Source organism: Macaca thibetana, chromosome 18 (genome assembly GCF_024542745.1).
Source record: "Macaca thibetana thibetana isolate TM-01 chromosome 18, ASM2454274v1, whole genome shotgun sequence".
In the NCBI taxonomy this organism is placed as follows: domain Eukaryota; kingdom Metazoa; phylum Chordata; class Mammalia; order Primates; family Cercopithecidae; genus Macaca; species Macaca thibetana.
The window spans coordinates 61,855,287-61,878,635 of NC_065595.1; positions in this window are offsets into that span (position 1 = coordinate 61,855,287).

Consider the following 23,349-nt stretch of genomic DNA (forward strand, 5'->3'; position numbering starts at 1 on the left):
TTCTTGGCAGAACACATGACTCGCCCATTATTTAATCGTGCTACTGTCTGTTGTTTGTTGCAAAGGGCTAATCTTAATCATAGAAAAGTTTAATGTTCTATAGAGATCTTTACTGTGGGCTATGTAGAATGGTAAGAAAAAAATTTGATTTCCCACTTTCCCTTGTTCTCTGTCATAACCAAGGATCTAAAATTCATTCCAAATCTCAGTCTAATATCTTTTTTGAAATGTATGTATGTAAAATATACATAACTTAAAATTTACTATCTTAACCCTTTTAACTGTAAAATTCAGTGACATTCACATTGTACAACCATCATCACCATTCATCCACAGAACTCTTTTCATCTTGCAAAACTGGAACTGTGTACCCATTAAACAATAACTCCTACCCCCTCCTCCAAGCCCCTGGCCACCACCGTACTACTTTCTGTCTCTAGGAATTTGATTACTCTAGATACTTCATATACGTGGAATCATTGCTGTGTTTGTCCTTTTGTGAATGGCTTATTTCACTTAGCATCATGGCCTCAAAGTTCATCCGCGTCATATGCAGCTGGAAGCCATTATCCTCAGTGAACTAACGCAGAAACAGAAAAACAAAATACCATGTGTTCTCACTTATAAGTAGGAGCTAATTATTGGGTACACGTGGACATAAAGTTAGGCACAATAGGCACTGGGGAGTACAAGAAGAGGGAGAAAGCAGGGCAAGAGTTAAAAGCCTACCTATTAGGTATTGTGCTGCCCACCTGAGTGACAGACCCATTTGTACTCCAAACCTTGGCATCACACAATATACCTTTGTAAAAAACCTTCTTATGGACCCCTGATTCTAAAATAAAAGTTTTAAAAAATGATTACGTTAAATTAAATTTAAATTAAAAGGACATACCATTTGACCAACATCAACAAAAAAATTTCATCCATGACGTAGCAAGTGTCAGAATTTCCTTCCTTTTTAAAGACTGGACAATAGTCCGTTGCATGAATGTGCCACATTTTTTTTATCCCTTCATTCATTAATGATGACTTCCGTTGCTTTCATGTTTTGGCTATTGTTAATAATGCCACCGTGAACATGGGTTTACCAAAATCTCTTCAAGTCCGTATTTTCTATCCTTTTGGGTACAATCCAGAAATGGAATTGCTGGATAACACTATTTGTTGAAAGCCTGTCTTTCCCCCCACTGAATGGTCTTAACCTTGTTGAAAAATCATTTACTATATATGTGAGGGTTTGTTTTTGGGCCCTCCATTTTATTCCATTGGTTTATATATCTGTCTTTATGCCAGTACCAAACTAATTTGATTACTGTAGCTTTGTAGTAAGTTTTGAAATCAGGAAGTGTGAGACCTCCAATTTTGTTCTTCTTTTTCAAGATTGTTTTGGCTACTTGGGGTCCTTTGAGATTCCACTATGAACTTTAGGATGGATTTTTATATTTCTTCAAAATTACCAATGGGATTTTAATAGAGACTGCAATGAATCCGTAGTTCACCTTGAATCTGTAGTTCATCGCTATCTTAATAATAAATCTTTCAATTTGTGAACACCGGATGTCTTTCCTTTTATTGTCTTCTTTAACTTCTCTAATGATTTTTCTTTCTTTTTCCAGCTCATTGGCCTATAATGCCCTTTCCTAGACTTTGCCTTTTTCCTCTGTAGTGGTTTGAGGTTTTATTGACTTAGTCTGACTCTGTTTGATATGCAAAAATAGGCAATTTAAACCCTTTGATATGTCATGTAAGGAGCGATGATATGTTATGGCAGAGGTCCTGGGTATTCTGAATAGTTGGTGACATCATTAATTTAGCTGTCTAAATTGGTGAAATAATCATTATGTAATGATGAATGAAAAAATATACCACATAAGACCCCTGAAAAAGCAAATATCAGAGTTCTCCCACCCTATGTCTTTTGCCAATGGCTATAACTGTCCACTATGGAATGTGAGTGGTCATGGAGTTGGCAGAGGAGATCATTGGAAGAACATGAGATAAGATATCATGGACATAGATGGGGTAATGTAAAAATTGTTATAAGTTTCCTTACTAGAGCTTAAGTTTGAGTATAGCCTGTTTCAATGTTTGCTAACCTTCAAAAAGTTTTCAATAAAATCCCCTGAGATTCTTACATGCCCTAATGTTCTCTCTCCTATGTCTCCTAAGAAGTCATGGGTACAGAAGTGAGCATCCAGGAACATATTTGACAAGGGATTTGAAACTGAGGGCCAGGACGCAATAGCCCATGAATGTATGAGAACATCTGGTGCTCCGTGAGATATTCTAGTGATAACAACAGCAAAAAAGCTCTATTCTCGTGAGAACAATTTGAATCGATCTGATTCTTGATCTCTGACATTGTAATTTGAAATTACAGAAGTATTCAGGCCCTCAGGAGTGGTAACTAAAATGGAGAAGCTGCGCTGAAAGGTGCCGTGGGCAAGTCAAAATTAAAATTAAGTTGAGTTACACAGCAGCAGAAACTGCTACTGTACTGGCATAGTATCTCACAGCAGTAGTCAGTACTAGTCAGGATGAAGAGCAGGAATCAGAGCTGTTAGGAAGAAGACACTATCGCTAAAGGAAGCACTCAAAAGCTAATCCAGTCATGCCACTCACCAACTTAAAGTTAAACCTCCTGCAGGGTCCATCATGATCTGCCCCCATCTTTTACCTCCATCTCACAACTCCCACCACTCACTCCTGTTGTCTTTCAGCCCCAGTGATCCCCCATACTGAACTACAGTAGTCTCCTGCAACCCACTTTTGCTTTACAGGTTTCAGTTTCCCATGATCAACCACAATCTGAAAATATTAAGTGGAAAATTCCAGAAATAAACAATTCCTAAGTTTTAAATTGCACACCCTCCTGAGTAGCATAATGAAATTTCATGCCATCCCTGCATCCCACCTGGGACGGGAATCATCCCTGTGTCAGTGTCTCCACAGTGCCTCAGCTCCCCACCCATTTATTACTCAGAGGCCAATTCAGTGATCAGATCAACCATTGCAGTACTGCAGTGCGCATGCTCATGTAAACCTCATTTGACTTAGTAATGGCCTCAAAGCACAAGAGTAGCAATGCTGACATATTGTTATGATTGTTCTATTTTATTACTGTTTTTTTTTTTTTTTTTTTTTTTTTTTTGAGACAGAGTCTCGCTTAGTTGCCCAGGCTGGAGTGCAATGGCGCGATCTCGGCTCACTGCAAGCTCCGCCTCCCGGGTTCACGCCATTCTCCTGCCTCAGCCTCCCGAGTAGCTGGGACTACAGGCGCCCGCCACCTCGCCCGGCTAATTTTTTGCATTTTTAGTAGAGACGGGGTTTCACCGTGTTAGCCAGGATGGTCTCGATCTCCTGACCTCGTGATCCGCCCGCCTCGGCCTCCCAAAGTGCTGGGATTACAGGCGTGAGCCACCGCGCCCGGCTTTTATTACTGTTTTTAATCTCTCACTGTGCCTAATTTAGAAATTAAACTTTATCGTAAGTATGTATGTATAGGGAAAAAAACATAGTATATATAGAGTTTAATATTATCCATAGTTTCAGGCATCCACTGGGGGTCTTGGAATGTTTCCCAGTGGATAAGGGGGGACTACTGTACTTGCGGTTCCTGAAACGGAGCACGTGCTCTCTCAGCTCTTGGCCAAAGGACATGCTGTGTGCCCCATCTGCAACACCCACCTCTGCCTACCTCATCCAGTTGATCACTCCTACTTCTCTCTCAGGGTTTAAGACTATGTCTAGACTAGGAACCTTTCCTCTGGGCTTCATTTGTGCTTTGTAAGTTTCTTTATTTGCCACGCCTGCAGTGAACTACAAGCTCCTTGAGGAGGGTTTGTCCTTTATGGCCAGGCTTAGCTAGGCACCTGGCACATACCAGTGAGGCAGGAAAATAGGGTCTGGAGGCAGGAAACATATGGCCGATTCACACTTCAGCTATGACAGAAAATATCCTCTCCATAGGTCATACACCAAGTAACCAATGAAAACCTCTAGAGGGCATTTAAACCCCAAAAATTCTGGTAACGGGGCCCTTGAGCCCCTATGCTCGGGCCTGCTCCCACACTGTGGAGTGTACTTTCATTTTCCGTAAGTTTCTTCATTCCTTCCTTGCCTCATTTGTGCGTTTTATCCAATTATTTGTTCAAGATGCCAGGAACCTGGACACCCTCCACCAGTAACAGTAGGAGCTCAGTATCTGTTTTACTAAAAGTCATACTCTCAGGTTAAATTTTATAAGAAAATCCAATTATATGCAGCATACAAAAAAATGGAAATGTAGTGGTGAAATTGTGAAATGAAGTACAATTCAAGAGGAAATAATGAAACAAATCAGAGAATCACTTTGACGAAATGATGCAATTCATAAGAAGGCAATGTCTCCACGAGGTGATACTTCCTCCAGGAGCTCTCCTCTCTCCATCCAACCTGGTTTAGGTTTCTGCCTAACCCCCTCACCTTTCTTGCAACCCTCTCTACTGACATCATTTGTCTTGGTGGGGTTCCCCACAACTCTGTAGTTCTTCTAGAGGAGTGACCATATCTTTTTACCTTTTTATCTCCAGCATTTGATAAATGGTGAATGGAGGAATGAGACAGAGGCAAGAATCTTTTGCAAAAAATAACATGACATCAAAATACATAACGAAAAACTGTAACAAGTGAAAGTAGAAATGACAGTTATACAATCATGAGATATTTTAACACACTACTATCCATCTTTGACAAATCAATTGAATAAAAAATAAATAAGGGCAGAAAAGAATTGAACTATATAACAAGGTTACATTAATAAATACTGAACTTTGTAACCCAGATGTAGAAAATGCTTCTATAAATCAGATGTTTACAAAAATAGACCATGACCAGCCCACAAAGAAAACTTCAATTTACTGCACAAATCGCAAATTATGTAGAACAAGTTCCTGAAGGAAATACAAAAACAAAAAAGGAAGAAAAAGGAGAGATATAGCAGAAGCCACTTAGCAATTTAGAAAGCTTTACCAATGATCTTATAAAGGCTGACATTATTTGAAGCAATAATACCCTTTCCAGAGATCCAGCTCAAGGAAATGATTCAATCCCATCCTCAGATTTCTGTGTACAAATATTATTTTATAACATTTTTATAATAGAAAAGAATAAGAATTCCTTAAATGTCGGCCGGGCGCGGTGGCTCAAGCCTGTAATCCCAGCACTTTGGGAGGCCGAGACGGGTGGATCACGAGGTCAGGAGATCGAGACCATCCTGGCTAACACGGTGAAACCCCGTCTCTACTAAAAAGAAGTACAAAAAACTAGCCGGGCGAGGTGGCGGGCGCCTGTAGTCCCAGCTACTCGGGAGGCTGAGGCAGGAGAATGGCGTAAACCCGGGAGGCAGAGCTTGCAGTGAGCTGAGATCCGGCCACTGCAGTCCAGCCTGGGCAACAGAGCAAGACTCCGTCTCAAAAAAAAAAAAAAAAAAAAAAAAAGAATTCCTTAAATGTCTAACATTAGAAAAATAGTAAATTATAGTGTGTATATCTAATGCAATATTATGAAGCCATCAAAATTATGTTTATAAAGATTTTAGTAGCATGAAAATATTTGTTTCAGTCAGGTTGCTATATAACAAATCACTCCAAAACCTAATGCCTTGAAACTATAACAGTTTATTATTTCTCCCAGTCCTATGGGTTGACTGTGTGACTCTCCTGCTTTGCAAGATTTTGGCTAGAATTTTGGGATGTCTGGAAGGTCCAAAATGGCCGCCCTCATGTGCCTGCACGTGGGTTATCATCCATGAGCCTCTCCATGTGGCTCCTTACACTCCCTGGAAGAATGGGGGCTAGAACCTAAGAAGAAATGTTCTAAGCAGCGAAGACAGAAACCATTGATCTCATAAGGCCTCGTCTCAGAAATTATACAGCATCACTTCTGCTGCTGTGTTTTATTCATCAAATTAAATTCCAGGGCCAACCTTGTTTCAAGGGAAGGGAAAAGAGATTGCTTCTCAATGGAAGTGTTAAAGCAAACTAAATACGGCCTGAGAGGGACTTGATACTTCTATATTTGAGTCCTTGTGAATGAACTGCAACCTAACTTAATAGGTAGACAGGACTGAAAACCTAATTTAGGAGTATGCCGTGTAACAATCCCTGAGTCATCGCCAATCCCAGCAGCCATACATCAACCAGTCATACACTGCTGAGTGTTCAAACTCTGTTCAAATAAGGCAGACGCCAAGCTGTAACCAATCCAGCTGTTTCTGTACCTCACTTCTGATTTATGTACATCACTTTACCTTTTTTGTCTATAAATTTGTTCTGACCACGAGGAAACCCTGGAGTCTTTCTGAATCTGCTGTGATTCTGGGGGCTGCCCGATTGCGCAAATCATTCATTACTTAATTAAACTCCTTTAAATTTAATTTGGCTGAAGATTTTCTTTTAATAGAAGGATTGGCAAATGATCTTTAATCCACCATAATAATATAACATTAAGTGAAAAAATGCTATTTTTTCACTTAATTTTAAATATATACATATGCAAATACAAACTCAGCTCTGATTTGTAACATTATATGTATTTTTCTATTTCCTATGAATAAAAATGTATATTATACATAGATTTATATTTTCCATATGAACTTTAAAAGACCAGAGGGCAAAATGCTAACAAGGATTATCTCTAGATAGTGAAAGAGGCCTAATTATAATGTTATTCTTTAAAGTTTTCTGTTTGTTCCAAAGTTATGGAAATGTATTACTTTTAAATTGGAGCATAAATGTCATTTTAAAGATATTTTATTCCCATATAGAAACATTTAAAGCAATTTCCTACAAAAGGCTAAAAGCGCTAAAGGAAATTGAATCAGAAGTAGATGAAAACCAACATCAGATTGAAAAGCAAACAAAATACAAAAAAGATAGTTCCAGATAGCACCTGTATGATTCTCTTCTTGACTGTACAGAATATTAAGCATTTGAATCATCAAACATCTCACAGCAGATTTATGACTGTATTGAACAAATGTATAAATGATTTTCCCCTTTCATTATACTTACAGTACATATTGAATATTTTTCTGCCTCCTAAAAGAAAAAAAAAAAAACAAAGGAAACAAACATTCCTCTTTTATGTGTATGGATCTAAGCTAAGATAAAGGGATGCAGCAGAAACCTTGAGGCAGAGAATAATAAAAATTGACATTTTTTTCACGTATTATACTAAACCCTAGAATAAAATAGATGTGCTTTAAAAATAGTTTTACTGTTGTTTCTCTCGACTCTATGATTTTATAAAGTTAAAACAGTGAGTGTTTTTTTCTAAACAAAGGCAACATGCAATTTTAATGCAGCATCATAAATTATTGCATGATTTTGATGGCAACTTTAGGTAACATGGAAACACTAAGGAAGAAAGAATCATGCATTCCTCTTATACAGATAGAAATTATTTTCAAGGACACAGACCTGCTGTCTAATAGCTTGCCTAGCCTTTCCAGAATTGTCAGGAGAGCCCAGTTTTTATCTTTGCATCCTCACTCCCAGAAGGTCTGGAAGTATTCTTGGCTCACACCAAAAATTATATACTCCAGGAAAGAATTTTCTTTCCCTCCCAGAGAGTGACAAAGATTCCATAATCCAACACAATTTCAGAAGAAAGAGAAATATTAGAAAAGCATTAGCCAAAAAAATTGTGTACATGTACTCTGTTTATAGATGTGCATCTGCTGAACTTCGAAACAGCACTCATAGATAGACATCTGCTGATGTGTGCATACCAGATGAAGTCTCTATTTTCTCACAACCTGAGATTTCTAACCCCAGACAGAATGACTCTCAGTTCCACTCCACAGATGAATTCCTAGCAGTCTTTCTCAAAACACGTGCATATGCTGTAGTGATCTCTTTGGCACTAACAGATAATGATATGTGCCATGCAGAAGATGTTTGTGACATATGAGATTATTCCTAAGTCATGAAACATAAAGCTTTTCCTTTAAATCATTCTTTAACAAATAAGGCCAATCAGGTAGCAAGTGTTCCTTTGGGTCCAGGTAATTATATATAACATTTTAAAATTCTTTTCTATAAAAGTGAAAACAATCCTATCAAAGCTATGATAATATCTATTCTAGACTCAGTTATGCTGTTTTAAACTCCATTACATATTTCTATAGACTAAGAATTTCAGCATCTTTAAACAATAATGAGACCTCAAGAGATGATTTCAAATCCTTCCCCATTGTTTCATCACTTGCTTATACACGGGTCTTTTACCTTCATTAAGTTTCAAAGGTTTTTTTAAATAAATATTTTCATTGTCCATGGACTCTGAATGCATCATACTGATAAATAATACAGTTTAATTTGTTTTTTTTTTGTTGTTTTTGTTTATCTCGGGGATTTATTTTAGATATTTGAGATGTTTTCTGTTTTCATGACCTAATAGCTGATTAATCTCATTTGAGTTCAAATATTTATTCAGCTGCTACTTTTTTGCAGGAAAACCTTCGTGTGTGCTGGGATGGCTCGTTTTTTAATGATCGGGTCCTGCTATGCCTAAAAATAGAAATTAAAATTCAGACTTTATGACATATTCCTATTCTAGATAGCTCATCTGGTGCACATTTTTTCATATACTTTATATTTTTTTAAAAAGTCATACAAAAAAGTGTAATCAAGGCCTTCTGAAGCAACAGGGTAAGAACAAACCCAGAAGCAATGGCCCGGTAATATGACAGGGAACCTGGGTCAGTCAGGGATAAGCCTGATCATCAAACAGAAGGATCTGGAAGTTTAACTTCACGCTAAGTGTTAAGTCTTTATCTCTCTCTCCTTCCTCCCTCCCTTTTTCTTTTTGTTCCTCAGAAATGCACAACTAATTGTGCTTGCTTGCCCAAAGTTAAAATTTAGTTAACAAAAACATCCAGTGATAAGAACACCGTATTTCCAAATCCAAAGAATAACATAGTTCCTGGGTTCGACATTTGAATTGGGAGTTTTATTTTTTCGTAAGTTTTCTAATAGCTAGAGTTTTTGTTGTAGGAATGAATATCACTTTCCATTATTGCGGATACTAAATTAAGAACATGCTCAAAATTAGCTCATTTTAGTGTTACAGACAGTGATAAGAGTACAAAGTATTTCCACTTTTTATTATGATCTTATTGTCTGCCACCAAATTTTATTGTATTGCTTTGTGTGGGCTTTTTTTTAATACATATCATCTGATTTCCACAAAAGGCACATTTCCTTATCTTTAGACAGCAAAATATAAAGTTATATTTGGAAGGCAGCATTTCTGAATATTCTTCCTTAAAGAAATGGGAACTCGAACTGGTTCATAAATATTGTTTCTCTTTTAATCTCCCAACTCCCCTTTGAGATAGATGCTATAATTACACTAGAAAGAATTTTATACTGGGCTGTCCAAAAAATTATATTTATTATTTCTATTTCAGTGCTTGAAGAGGGTTCTACTGAAGAACCCAAGATGAGAGAGTTCTTCTCATTACTTTCTTTTTTCTGGGACAGTTTTGCTCTTGTCACCCAGGCTGGAGTGCAATAGAGCGATCTTGGCTCACTGCAACCACCACCTCCCAGGTTCAAGTAATTTAATTCTCCTGCCTCTGCCTCTAGAGTAGCTGGGATTACAGGCACGTGCCACCACACTCAGCTAGTTTTTGTATTTTCAGTAGAGGCAAGGCTTCACCATGCTGGCCAGGCTAGTCTCGAACTCCTGACCTCAAGTTATCTGCCTGCCTCAGCCTTCCAAAGTGCTGGGATTACAGGTATAAGCCACCTCGCCTGGCCTCTTCTCATTACTTTCATGCTGAAATGTTTTATAACACATACTACAAGTAGGAATATCAAATATCCTGTGTGAAGATCTCTATCTCAAAAGAAAAAAACAAATACCTCCTGAAGTGGTTGACCCCTGTGTGATGGTTAATATTGAGTGTCAACTTGACTGGATTGAAGGATGCAAAGTATTGTTCCTGGTTGTTTCTGTGAGGGTGTTGCCAAAGGAGATGAACATTTGAGGCAATGGAGTGGGAGAGGCAGATCCACCCTCAATATGAGTGGGCACCATCTAATCAGCTGCCAGCACTGCTAGGATAAAGCAGGCAGAGGAACGTGGAAGGAACGTGAGTCTCCTGGCCTCCATCTCTCTCCCGTGCTGGATGCTTCCTGCCCTCAAACATTGGACTCCAAATTCTTGAGCTTTTGGACTCTTGGACCTACACCAGTGGTTTGCCAGGGGCTCTCAGTCCTTCCTCCACAGACTGAAAGCTGCACTGTCAGCTTCCCTGCTTTTGACATTTTGGGAGGCAGACTGGTTTCCGTGCTCCTCAGCTTGCAAATGGCCTATTGTGGGACTTCCTCTTGTGATCGTGTGAGTCAGTACTCCTTAATAAGCTCCCTTCATGTACACATATTAGTGCTGTCCCTCTAGGGAACCCTGAGTAATACACCCTGAAATAAAGTTTAGCAAAGTTTATGTAAATCATTTTTGTTTTCGTTTGTATTTGTTTTTATCAATTACATTCAAATTTTAGCTCTAGTTTATTTAGAATAGAATGGTTTAACTTCATTTCTTTAGCTGAGGTATTATGAAACCATGAACAAGCTTCTGCCATATTTTTATTCCTTAATATTTTATAATTTTAAAACCATTTTCATATGAAGTAACTTGATTTTTCAAGCAATCTTTTGTTAAGCAGGGCAGGAATTGTTACACATTTTCATAATGAGAAAATTACAGTTTAGAGGAGGTTAAATACAGCTCACGGTCACATTACCAGTAACGAGCAGTGTTGAGCCTCGAAGCCTAAGCTATGCCCACAGTTCTTTGTGCTGTATTAATGATGCATTGATAATTTCAGGGTTACAAGAAACACATATTAAGTGCCTAGTAAATACTTCATTGTACAATTTTTTAAAGTATAAAGTAAAAGAAATAAAATGTACAACTTTTGTTCATGAGTTTACATTCTAGTGCTAAGAGAAAATATTAGAAGGAAAATATAGAAATATGTCTTCTACATCGAAACATGAGGAGTGTAGAAAGAAACCTTTGAGATATGCAATCAGTGTACGTTAATATGGTACAGGGTGATTAAATGGGCCCTAGAGAAGCCCAAAGTTTTCTCTTGGTTTGCTAGAGAAGCAATGTCTGCATTGTTCCAATTTAGTCACCAAGTGTCAAAACTTATGTTTCTCTTACCAGAGAAATATGCCTGGTTTCAAGGTTACCAAACTGACTACTGTAAACAATTTCTGCAATCAATTCACAGGACCTCCACAGTGTGCCTTTTGCTAGGTAGGAAAATGCCAGGCAGCTTGGAAAACAAGAAAACACATTTTATGTCTACCATGAGCATTGGCATCAGCCAATTATCCCACACTGTTTTTGGCTAGCCAGTGCTGGAGAGAGCCAGGTCAGTACTCTTTTGCTGAAAGATCTAGGAGTTAACTAAGTGTGGCACTTTCTGTGTCAATTTCAAAGTATTTTATAATACTAACTAGTCACTAAATACAATTTACGGAATTTCGCACTTGGAGCATAAACGTTATGATCCTTCTCTTCCAGACTATTGTCATTTTCTTTTTGGCAAAGAATCAGATTTCTTGATTCCCTCTTTTCTGGTAATTCAATGAGCACTTACGCATTCTATGTACATAATGGTTTATCGACAATTCTTTTGGAGGTGTTCTGCAAGCCACTTACTTCACCTGTGGGTTTCAAGGCTTTGGTTTATCTTGCAAAACAGAGACAATATCACCCACATCACTGCTCTCCAACTATTTGTGGGAAAGAACCAGTATTTTTAAATTATTATTTCAACTCTGTCACAAACCTCTATGTAGTTGTACTGCGCACGGCTGGTTCACAATGCACACATGCAAGTCTGACAACACACAATCCAGTCTATACGTGATCATTGGAACAAGGCCACTGATCCCAAATTTGAATGTCACAGAAATGTCAAATTCTACAAAATTTTCTAAGCGTTTATTCCTTATTTCTGTAACAGTGTGCATCAAATTGAGCTTTGATCTACACTTTCCACAGAGATCCATGACCTTAGTACAAAACTGTGACCACCTGAGGAGCTCAATTGCTACTGTCTGGTGGAATGACTCTTCTGGAGAACTCTTCCAGCCTAACCAACTACACATTTTCTTCAAGCACTGAACCTTCTACTTCATTTCCTTGCTGTTACTGTCTAGTTCCGTCTACATATAACTAGATGTCCAGGAATGGACATTTCTGATATAGTCTTCTTTATAGTTAGAAGACAGAGCTCACTTTTATTGTTTATTATTTTTGAGACAGAGTCTTGCCCTGTCTTCCAGGCTTGAGTGCAGTGGCACAATCGCAGTTCCCTGCAGCTTGCACCTCCCAGATTGAAGTCATTCTTGTGCTTCAGCCTCCCAAGCAGCTGGGATTACAGTTTGGGATTACAGTTGGTGCACCAACACACCCAGCTAATTTTTGTATTTTTAGTAGAGATGGGGTTTTGCCATATTGTCCAGGCTGGTCTCAAGCTCTTGACCTCAAGTGATCCTCCCACCTGGGTCTCCCAAAGTGCTGGGATTACAGATGTGAGCCACTGCACCCACCCAGAGCTCATTTTTAAAAAGATATAATCTCTACCCGAGGTTAAAAGCTGTATGTTAACATGTTAGAAATATCTTAAAGATAGAATGCCCATATTAATGCTAACAACTTAAGTGACCAACTTAAGTCACATGTAGTTTATAATTCAGAACTAAAAAAAAAAATCATCATACAGGCATACCTCACTTAATTGTACGTCCCTTTATTGCACTTCCCAGATATTGTGTTTTTCACACATTAAAGGTTTGCAGCAACCCTGCACTGAGTAAACCTATTGGTGCCATTTTCCCAAGGGTATGTGTTCACGTGATGTCTGTGTGTCACATTTTGGTAATCCTCACAATATTCTCACAATATTTCAGACTTTTTCATTATTATTATATCTGCTATGGTGATCTATGATCACTGATCTCTGATGTTACTTTAATTGTTTTGAGGCACCACAAACCATACCCATATGACAGCAAACTTAATCAATAAAGGTTGTGTGCATTCTGAATGCTCCACCAACTGTTTCCCATCTCTCTCCCTCTCCTCTAGCCTCCTTATTCCCTGAGACAAAACAATATTGAAATTAAACCAATTAATAACCGTCCCATGGCATCTAAGTGTTCAAGTGAAAGGAAGAGTCGCATATCTCTCACTTTAACAGATACAAGTTGCTTCACATGTTTGAGCAAAGAAATTGATTTCTTGACATGAATCTACTCCTGGTGAAGATCCTGTGAACATTGTTAAAATAACAAAGGATTTAGAATATTACATCAATTTAACTGATAAAGCAGCATCAGGGTTTGAAAGGATTGACTTTAATTTTGAAAGAAGTTCTACTACTGTGGGTAAAATGCTACAGAGAAATCTTTTTTAAAAGGAAGAGTCAATTGATATAGCAAATTTATTGTCTGATTTTAAGAAATTGCCAGAGCCATCCCAGCTTTCAACAACTATCACTGTGATCGCTCAGCAGCCACCAACGTTGTGGCAAGACCCACCAGCAAAAAGATGATGACTCACTGAAGACTCAGATGTCCATTAGCATTTTTAGCAATCAAGTATTTTTCATTAATGTATGTACATTTTTAGATATAATGCTACCACACACTGCATAGACTATAGTACCGTATAAATAGAACATTTATATTCACTGGGAAACCAAAAAATTTGTGTGACTGACTTTACTATGATATTCACTTTGTTGCAGTGGTTCGAAATCAAACCCTTGATACGTCTGAGGTATGCCTGTAACATAACATAATAAATTTCAGTTGTGAAATGTATGGACCTAAACCTTTGCTTCTTTCAGGAAAAGTTACAAAGAGTATAATGTACTTACAAAAAAGTTTTTTAAATAATCAGTGAAAGAACACAAGCATTGGTGGACAACATTTAAAGTGACATTATCTTCCTTGCCAATGATTTGGTAGAGATAAGGGAGGATGCTGGAAGAAGGTAGTTATTGCCCTCCAAAAATCCTCCTTGTGGTCCTAGGAGGCAATGGAAAGTTCTAGACACTAACTCTGAGTGGTAATAGCATGAACACTACTGCTGTCTTCACCCACCTCTTTGTACAAACAAATATTCAGAGATTCACTTGAATTTTAGGCAGATTTGCTTTCTCTGTTCTGTAAAGAATCAAGAGTCAGAAAGCTGCCCTAAGATCCTATATCCCGACCAGTATGCACCGAATGGGAATTCTAAATTAATGTATTATTATTTTCAACTGCAAAGGGAGCTTCCTAATATCCACTCTAATAAGAAAAGATGAACAAAAATACAAGAAAATAAGGAAAACAATAGCTTTTGCACAGGAGAGATTATAACAAAAAGATTTGACATTTATTTTTCCAGAAGTTATTATCTAATATATTCCAAGGTCAGACCTGTATGAATGATAAAAATCAGAGAATTATTAAGGCTCACAGACCATGTCTTCTATTCTGAACAATGAGTGTTTGGGATACAACAAAATAAAGGTACTTTACATTTAAAGAATATTTTTCCCTCACTTAAATTTCATTCACTCCTTACCTAAATATCACTGACTCTTTTATTGGACCTTATTCACTTATCATCATTATTGCTTTTCTCATCTCCTTACCATGGAAATAAAATATGCATGCAAGAACCTTGGGCTGAACTTACATCAAGTCCCACTGGAACATTGTAACAATACAAAATAAATCCTGAAATATAGACTTAAAAATATAGATAGTTCTATGAAGCTGGAGTTTCCAATTTTTCTTCTCTAGAATCAGCCCTTAATCATACACCTCTTTTTTCTTTCACTTATACAGATTTTCAACCCTTCTTGCTACATTCAAGACATAGAAATCCAGCCAGAAGACAACTCAAGATATTTTGTGGATCTATGCCTTGCCTTCAGAAAAGCAAATAGCTACCATAAAAAACCACTGGTCCAATATTAACCATTACTCCTTACTACACTCTGCTTTTCCAACAAAATTTCGACCGAATATTCTCTCTCAGAGCCTCCAAAAGGAACCAACTGATGACAATTGATTTTGGACTTCTGGTCTCCTGAACTATAACAAAATAAATTTCCGTTGTTTTAAGCAAGCCAGGTTGTGATTGTTTGTTACAGAAGCTCTAGGAAACTAAAATACTTAATATCTAAGTATCTTAAAACTAAGATACCTTCTTATACCTTCTTATGATGCAATCATAGACTGATATTGCATTATTCTAATTTTACAGAAAATGTATGAGCCTATTTAAAATAATATCTATAAGAAATAGTATAATATTATATTTTATTTTATAAGCAATACACGTCTTACCACCAAAGAAACCCTGAATTCCATATTATAATGTATTTTATTAAAGGTGAACAACTGGAAACTTACTAACCAAAAGAAGTAGGGAGACAAGTCAATGATATTTCTTGTTTGTGTTCTTTTTGTTGAGGTTTTCAATAAACTGAAAAAGAGTCAAACTTTCTACTAAAAGAAAAAATCCCAACTGTGACACTATCTTTTGCACTTTTTAACTACATATTTTTTATTATAGGCTGAGGCAGGTGGATCACAAGGTCAGGAGTTCAAGGCCAGCCTGGCCAAGATGGTGAAACCCCATCTGTACTAAAAATACAAAAATTAGCCAAGCATGGTGGTGGCACCTGTAATCCCAGCTACTCAGAAGGCTGAGGCAGAGAATCACTTGAACCTGGAAGGCAGAGGCTGCAGTGAGCCAAGATCGCGCCACTGCACTCCAGCCTGGGTGACAGAGCGAGACTCCATGTCAAAGAAAAAAAAAAGAGTCTGTATGCCTATTTTGTTTATATATACATATGCAATTGTAAAAAATAGATCTGGTTATTGGTACCAAAAATTTGTGAGGTTTTAAAATAGATCAGGTTACCAAATGAACATAATTAGAGTAAAATGCATGAACTGTTAACAAGACAATACACTAGGTAGTATAAACACAATACATAAAATCAGAGGCAATAAAGAATATCTCAAGAATAAGATCAATTCCCAGTCAAAATTTTACTGCTGAAATTTCAGAGGTCTGTAACAGTTTTCCTTAATGACAAACTTTTAAAAAATTGATTAAATTGATGTAATAGCCTGGGAACTATCTTAAAGAACACAAAGACAGTATCAAAATCAGATTTTTCACTAATTTACCCTGAAATTATAAGTTTTATAAATCTTCTTTAAAAATGGTTTTGTTTCCATCTATATAGATATTAACTCTTAACAACTGTCTTCATTTAAACACTCTTTTAAATAGGCAGGTGGTATAAAATGTATTTAGAAATGCAAAGAAACTAGAATAGTGAAACAACCTTGAAAAATAATAGCAACATTGGGGGCTTACATTTCCTAAAATAAAGATTTGCTATAAAGCTACAATCATCATGACATTGTGGGATTGGTGTTAGACAAATAGATCAATGGACTGTGCAGAAATAGACCCATACATGTATGATTGCATTAGTCAGCTACAGCTGCCATAACGAGGTACCACAGATTAAGTGACTTAAACAACAGAAATTTACTTTATCACAGTACTGGAGGCTGGAAGTCCAAGATCAAGGGGTCAGCAGCATTGGTTTCTAATGAGGCTTTTCCTCCTGGCTTGCAGGCAGGCACCTTCTCACTATTTCTTTACATGGCCTTTTCCTCAGTGCTCAAGTGGAGAGAGAATTCTCTGGTGTTTCTTTCTCTTCTTCTAAGGATACTAGGCCTACTAGATCAGGGAGTCCCGATCTTATGACTTCTTTTAACCTTAATTACCTCCTTAAAGACCCTCCCTTCAAAAACAATCATGTTGGGAGTTAGGGCTTCAACATATGGAATTTGGAGATAAATAATTCCGTTCATAACAATGGTCACTATTTTTTGCAGAGATGTAAAGGAAATCTGTATAGAATGGATAGTCTGTTCAACAAACGGTACTGGAACAATTGGATATCCGTAGCCAAAGGGTGGAGAAAAAAGTACTTTAATCCATACATTGCCTCATATACAAAAATCAACTCAAAATGGGTCAGAGACCTAAACGTAAGAACTAAAACTATAGAACTTCCAAGGCACTGTTAAAAATGAAAACAACAAACTGAAAAAATATCTCTGCAAATAACATATCTGACAAAAGAGCTATGTAAAGAACTCTCAAAATTCAATAAAAAGAAAACAAACAACCCAATCTTTAATGGCAAAAAGATCTGAACAGATCTTTACCAAAGAAGATACATGGATGTCAAATAAGCACATGAAAATACGCTTAATATCATTAATCATTAGGAAAAAAGGAAATTAAGACCACAATGGAAAACCACTACACACCTGTAAGAATGGCTAAAATTTAAAAACTGACTTTACCAAGTGTTGGTGAAAATGGAACATAACTCTGTTCTGCTTAATGTCTACCCAGCATCTGGTAGCTGCTGGCATTTCCCCACCAAAAAAAGAAAAAAAGAAAACTCTTCTTAAATTGAAATTGTAGGGTCAAAGGAGAAAGTCACAACAAAGCACGAATTTTTCTCAGTATCATGCTGCATGGATGTAAACTAGAACGAAAAACAAAAGTTCCAATTTGCCAACTTTTACTGTGTGGATCATGTTTTGCTGTCTTATTTAATAAACTTTGCTTAGCCCAGTGTCACAAAGGTCTTCTCCTGTATTTTCATGGATAGGACATAATACACGCCTGACCAATAAAAGTCAGATCTGAACCCGTTTCTAGAATCTAGGCACTCCCTTTTCACTGATTGGTAATTGGTAAAATGTAAGTTTAGATCTAATATTGTATTTGCTTCCGAGTGGAAGGTTCCTGCTTGATAATGAAGACAACACACAGAGCTGCCTCAAGAGAGAGAAAGGGAGGTTCCTGACCTGTCAGAAACCAACATAAATCCTGCACTCAAACTGACTTCAGACAGTTTGAGTCTGCTTCCCTCATTAGATATTAAGCAGTCCTAACTAACAAAGTGACAATTTCTGGAGTAATTTCTGTATAAGAAACACGGAATTTCTAACATCTACCCCTAGACTGCTGTAAGGAATGAATGATAATGTACATAACTTGCTTAGCACAGTGCTGAGCAAATACTGATCACTCTATACAAGTTAGCATACTAGGACCAGTAACCAGACTGCAGTGGATGAAGAAAAAAATGGAAGATGGAGAAACAGGTATGGGTAATATTCCAAGTGTTTTTGCCAGAAAGAGAAACAGAGAAGGGAAGTAGGGCTAGCAGAAGTAAAATTCACAGATAAGGAAATTTTAATCTGAACTTCTCTTATGCTATTCCATTGAGTTTGTTGACAAAAATGTGTTTTATCATGTTCAGTATCAATATCATACTAAATTTGATTTTGGTTGTTTTCCTAACACCTTCAGATTTTTAATTATTATTGCTCTAAGGCTTGCTGAACTTATAAAATTTTATTACTCACTTAGAGAGAATGTATGAGAAAAGTAACAGAATGTTTATGAATTAGACCTTTGGACTGAAGAAACTTTAATGAAACTTTCTCTTTCTTTCTAATTAGTAAAATCTCTTTTAGATGTTGCTGCGATTGATCCAAGTTTCTCTGATAACTATAAAGATAAAATTATATTAAGTTGTTATGTATTATACTTTTGAAACCAAAATGATCATATTAGAATAATATCACATTATCATTCTATTTTAATGAGCTCAAAAAATTAGGGTTTAGGTTAATAAACACTATATAAAATGGTAAAAATGTGTCTAAGTTATAACGATGATATCATCCTGAACCTTATTTCTTTTGCATAAAGTGTTAATTATCTACGGATCACAGGTTATTTTGTTATTCCTCCCATCATTGCATTATTTGAAATTTTAATAATGGACTCTTGTATATACAATAACTTGATGTAACTTGTGACACTAAATTAGAAACTCAAAAATGTTCATTTGAACCAAACTAAATTAATGTTGTGTGCTGCTCCAATTACTAATGAGAGAATATTTTATTCTATCACTATTTTTTCTAAAAGTAAAAAATCACTGCCCAGATTACTAGAGCTAATATGTTTCTTACTTAAAAATTAGACATATAATAATATGAGATAGTAAGTGACATTTAGGCTCAGAAAAAGAAATAATTATTGGGCTACTCATTGGATAACATCAAGTTCTCAGTTAAGCCTCTATAAAAGTTACTCAAAATATTATGTTTTTATTAATCTATTGAGGATAAAAAGAAAATTATACTTTAAAAAATTCCATCTCCCACAATGATTGTGTGTGTGTATGTGTGTGTGTGTGTGTGATGATTGCCTCATTATTTAACTCTATATTATCTGGTTTTAAACACACAAAACCACTTAAAGACAATTTTATTCTTATTACTAATTATATTCATTAGACCATGTTTCTATCGCTGAGTGAAGAAGATACATATTTATGCATTTCTAAATGACTAGATATTTTTTAATGTATGGCTTATTTTCACAAGTGTTTTCCTTTCATAACACTGACCCATAAAGCATGTAACCTAGTTTTAGAAAACATTCATATTTTCACCCACTAACAATTAGACTTAAATTTAATATGTATGCATAAAATTGGTATTTTTTATTGAATTGAGAGACATGGAAATTACTGTCACTTCTTCTTTAGCAGCTTCTCACACCCCCTTTTATTTCCTGATCATTCAAACTTAAGATTTCTAAGCTGGATTTGGATTAATTTCTTTTAAAAGATGAATGGACATCATCAACAGAGAATTTGCCACCTCTCTCTACATCATATATGCCAGGGGGTTCCAGTCTCTGTGTTTCTTTAAAAATATTTTCTAAACTTGTTGATTTTTATCATTCTTAAATTTAAGAATGAGAGCACCACTACAGCCTTTGGATGAAATAGATTTCATGTTGTCAAAAGTCCAACACAGTGATAGTTATAGAATTATTCCCCAAAGACAATGTGTTACTAACTGTAAAAAAATAAAATAAAATTCTGTTTAAAGCTTTAAAAAAAACTTTTTATTAAAGCATATTGCTATCTTTAAAACAGGCAATTAGGGACTTACAGCTATAGTGGTGGGAAGTTGATTAAATCCTTCCCACACACACAAAAAAGGTATATATATACTTTTTTATATTCACTTTTGTATATATATATTTATATATTGTCTTATATATTTTGTGTATATAGATATATACATAATATATACATATAGATATCTACAATATATACATATCTTATGTATATATAGATATATACACAATATATACATATTTTGTGTATATATATAGATTATATATATATATATCTTTCTTAGGTGTTTTTGTTTGTTTTGTTTTTCGAGACAGGGTCTCAGTCTGTCACCCAGGCTGGAATACAGTGTCTCAATCATGGCTCCGTGTCACCTTGACTTCCCAGGCTCAAGTGGTTCTCCCATCTCAGCCACCTCAGTAGCTGGGACTACAGGCACACATCGCTGAAACCAACCAATTATTTTTTAATTTATATTTTGTAGAGACGGGCCTTCACTGTGTTTCCCAGGCTAGTCTCAGACTCCTGAGCTCAAGCAATCCTCCCGCTTCTGTCTCCCAAAATACTAGGATTACAGGAACAAGCAACTGTGCTCAGACCAAACTTGAACTTTCTAAGGCAGGCTGGAATAAAATTTTAAATATAAATTTGAAAACTGAGCAATTAAAATTTTAAAACTATGAAGCCAGGGTAATAAAATGTGGAAGTATCATTGGATATACCATGGGAGGGAGACAGATTTTGCATTGTAAGTCAATACAAGGTACTAAAAAGAAAAACAGAAAGAAAAACTTCGGAAAAACAAAATATAATCTAGAGGTGGCATAACATATTACCTAAAATATTCAGTTTTTTTTTTTTTTTTTTTTTTTTTTTGAGACGGAGTCTCGCTCTGTCGCCCAGGCTGGAGTGCAGTGGCGCGATCTCGGCTCACTGCAAGCTCCGCCTCCTGGGTTCACGCCATTCTCCTGCCTCAGCCTCCCGAGTAGCTGGGACTACAGGCGCCCACAACCGCGCCCGGCTAATTTTTTGTATTTTTAGTAGAGACGGGGTTTCACCATGGTCTCGATCTCCTGACCTTGTGATCCGCCCGCCTCGGCCTCCCAAAGTGCTGGGATTACAGGCGTGAGCCACCGCGCCCGGCCAATATTCAGTTCTTAACAAAAGAAAATGAGTCATGAAAAAAACAAGAAAGTGTGAACCACACTCACTATAAGTTAACTTTAAGTGGATCCAGATATTGGATTTAGCAGACAAATACATCAAAGCAATTAAACAAAAGTATAATCATAATGAATCAATCAACAGGAATTCACAAAAGAGGAATTAAAACTATAAAAAAAAAATGAAAATTCTATAGTTCGCAATTCGTATAACTGAAATGCAAGTTTGACTATATGGGCTCAAAAGTGGATTTGAGATGGCAGAAGATAATTAGCTGAAAGGTCAATCAATATAAACTTTCCAATCCAAACAACAAAAAGAAAAAATATTTTTTAATGAGGAGAACCACAGAGTATTCTGGAGAAATGTCAAAATAGATCTCACAAAAATGGTAGTAAAGGAGGCAGAAATTTTTTTTAAGAAATTACAGCCCAAAACTTTCTAAATTAGATGAAAAGCACATATATCTAAAGATCCAAGAGTCTAGTGAACTCTGGGTGAAATAAACACAGATATCCAAGCCTAGGCATATCTTAGTATAAAACTACTGAAAAGCAAATCAACTTATAATGTATGGAGAACAACAATATGATTAAGAGCTGATTTCTCAACAGAAAAAAAATAGAGGCTTAAAGAAATTGGAATGACATAATCTTCTGAAAGGAAGAATAAAAAAAAAAACCTGTCAACCAATAATTATGTATATAACAAAACTATCCTTTAAAAAAAGAAAGTGAAAAAAGAGAGAACAAAAGTGAAATAATTTGTTGATAAAAGAAGTAACTTATAAGAAATTCTAAAGGAATTGTTTCAGGCTGAAAAAAAAATATCATATGATAACTTGAATGTAGAAGAAGGAATGAAGAGCACCAGAAATGGTATCTATGGATAAATATTAAATAAAGTATATTTTTTCATTAATTATTTTGATTTTTTAAATAGATAAAAATGTTTAAAGTCAAAATTATAACAACGTATTGTTGGGTTTATAACATAATTAGCATAATATATATAAAAATAGTAGAACAAAGGAAGGGAAAGGAAATAAGCTATAGTAGATAAGAGTTAATATATCTTACTAAAATAAGTCAGTGTTTACCTAAAAGAGATTACAAAAAATAAAAATGCATATTATAAACTTTAGAGGAATTTTTTAAATTAAAAATATATAGATAAAAATTAATTCCAAAGTATAATGGAACCTTAAATGTTCTTTATTTAACACAAAGAAGGTGGTAGAGAAGGAACAGAATAACAAAAAGTAACATGATACATATAGAAAACAAATATCAAAGTGACATATATAAATGTAACCAAACAACAATTACATTAAATGTGAATGGACCAAACATTTCAATCAAAATTCAGAGATTGACAAACTGGATTTGAAAACTAAGATCTGACTATATGCTATATGTAAGAGGCATTCTTTAGATTCAAAGACACAAATAGGTCCAAAATGAAGAAGTGGAAAAAGAAGGGATCTTTCATAACCATAAAAGGGTCACTACATACATCAGGAAGATATAATAATTATAAATGTGTATGCACCTAACAATAGAGCCTAAAAATATATAAAGCAGAAAAATAAGAGAACTAAATAGAGAAATAGACAACTTAACTACTATAGCTATAGGTTTTAGTAATTTCAAAAACTGATAGAACAACTAAGCCCAAAATCAAGAATATAGAAGACTACCAAACTATTTGACCTAACTGACATATACAGAACATTTTACCCCAAAATAGAAGAATATTCTTTCTTTTTAAATGCACATGAAACATTCTCAAAAATAGATTATGTCTTAATCTATAACCAAAATACTGAAATTATACAAAACCTGTGTTCTGAATTCAATTGATTTAAAATAGAAATTACCAAAAGAGGGAAACACAGCAAATCTCTCACATATTTGGAAAATAAAGAACACACTTTAAAGTAGCAAATAGGTCAAAGAAGATATCAAAATTAAATTTTAAATTATAAAATTAATGAAAATAATGCACAACCTATCCAAATTCATTGAACAGAGTATCTAAAGAAAACTTACCACTTTATATGT